Here is a 2221-nt window from a genome sequence, read left to right on the forward strand (position 1 = left end):
AGCTTGCACATGATGTCCCCTCCCTGCAGGTTCCTGTCCTTGAGCCCAGGCCCTGAGGTGAGGCTGAGAAGTGGCGCGGAGGTGAGGCCAGAGCTGTCCCTGAGGTGAGGCTGAGAATAAGTGCAAGGCAGAGGTGCTGCTGAGGAAGGAGAGCCCCGTGGTGGGGAAGAGACAGAGCTGTGATTGCCCATCCCCGAGCAGGTGCTGTGTCCATCCCCTGTGTGCCAGGTGAGCTGGGGCTTTGCTGCAGAGCTGCGGGCGCTGATTTGAGCGGCTCCAAGTGCTGAGATGGTGGCACCCAGGAACACAAACTGTGCCTGGCCACGGAGCCTGCAAGGAGGAGCAGAGACAGCCCTGGCAGTGTGGGGGGCCAGGTTGTCCCTGTGCCTTCCCCTGCAGGCCCTGGCTGTCCCTGCTGGGCCCCTGTCCATCCCCATCAGGTCCCTGCCCGTCCCCCCCGGGCTGAGCTCCCCCCAGGAAGTGCCGTGGAGCTGAAGCTGCTGCCATCCCCCCCTGCAGCCGCTGCCCCAGCCAAGGGAGCAGCAAAGGCAGGGCCAGGAGCAGAGGCAGCAGCAGGGGAGCCCTGGGGGGGTCGGGAAGGTCTTGTGTGGGTCAGGAAAGAGGCGCTGGGCACGAGGCCGGGGCTGTGCTGAGCAGGCCCAGCCCTCACATCCCCCCAGCCAACGCCGGCTGCCCGGGGGGCTTGGGAGGGACCCCCATCCCGTGTGCCCCACACTGAGCTGGCAGAGAGAGAGCCAAGGCACAGGATCACTCGCCTTGATCCCTGGAGAGCGGGGTAGGCTGGAGAAAAGGGGGAGCTGCGACAGCCCTGAGAGCCTGGAGAGGGGGGAGCTCGGGCCCCCTGTGCCAAGCCAGCAGTCGGGGCCGTGCTCTTGGTACCAAACTGCCCCTGGTCAGGCTGAACCCAGAGCCCGCCCACGTGTCAGGGGGCCTGATCCGCTCCCTGCTCTCGTTGCCCTGGGGCTGCCCCTGGTGTCCCCCTGCCTATGGGGTTGTTTGGTTGCCTTGGGCACAGCCGGCCCTTGTGCAGGGCTGTGCCCTTTGCAGCTGTTGGAGGTGGGCAGGAGGTGTTTTTGGGGGTGCCAGGTTGGGTTTGGGGCAGAGCCCCGGTGGTGGGCGGGGGGATGCGGGTCCCCCCCCACGGTGGGGGTTGGTGTTGCTGGGTCAGGCCCCGCCGGCTCCATTGTCAGCCCGGTGCTGGTGGGGGGGACACAGCGGTTTTGGGGCCCCCCGGGAGTGCCGGGGGTGGGTGTGGAGCCCAGGAGGTGCCGAGTGTGGAGGGCGGAGCGGGGCAATGCTGGAACTGGGGGACCCCCGGCAACCTGGAGGGGGAACATAGAGAAGGGGAAGCCCTGACAGTGGGGACCCCTGGGATCCCCGGGACAACAAAGTGGAGAACCTGGACAGGGGGAATGTCTGGGAACTCGGCATCCCGAAGGCGAGAGTCGGAGGAGAAGGGACCCTTGGGACCCCCAACACTCCCAGTATCCCTGAGTGGGACCCCCAGCATCTAAGAAAGGGAAGCTATTCCCAACCCCAGAGGGGACAGACCAGAGAGGGGTAACTCCTGGGAGAATTTCTTTAGCTTAACCTTCATATTTTGGAGTAGTTTTTTAGCTGAATCTCAACTTTTTGCAGTTTTGGTGGGCGAGGGTCTTCTTACTATTTTTGAGAGGGTTTTTGCCTGAATCTTGGAGGTTTGGGTTTTTCTGGGCTGAATCTTGGTGTTTTGGAGGTTTTTCTGGTCACAGGATGCTCAATGAGCTCTAGAGATGGACTTGGGCAGGAAGAACCCCCAAGCCAATGCACTCAACCCTTTTTTTCCCCTCCCCCATCAGGATTTGTCCTTCCCAAAGCTTGGGCAGATGGAGGAGGAGGCTGCGAGGAAGAGGAAGATGCCTTGGGCCCCCCAGGCAGGTGAGGAGGAAGTCAGTGGCCCTTTGGGCGGGTGTTGTGCTGGCTCTGTCAGCCGAGCATGGCCCCGGCTGCAGGACAACCCCGCTGCCGCCGCCGTCCTGCCGGGGCCGGAGTTGGGGGGATGTCCTTGGCCTTCCCTGTGGGCCGGAGGCAAATCCCCTCCCTGTCCTTCTTGCTTCCTGCCCCAGGCCCCGAGCTGAGGACGGAGAGCCCAGAGGACAAATCCCCCCGTGAGACCCTGGTGGGAGAGGCCGTTTTGAAGGGCTCCCCGGCGCAGGAAGGC

At 64.1% G+C, this 2221-nt stretch overlaps 1 pseudogene; it reads left to right on the forward strand.

The window, feature by feature from the left end:
• Positions 1 to 2044: 2044 nt before the first annotated feature.
• LOC113941609 overlaps positions 2045 to 2221 on the forward strand; it is a 1496-nt pseudogene continuing 1319 nt past the window's right edge.

Source organism: Corapipo altera, unplaced genomic scaffold (genome assembly GCF_003945725.1).
Source record: "Corapipo altera isolate COAL_440 unplaced genomic scaffold, ASM394572v1 60524, whole genome shotgun sequence".
NCBI classification, from domain to species: Eukaryota; Metazoa; Chordata; class Aves; order Passeriformes; family Pipridae; genus Corapipo; species Corapipo altera.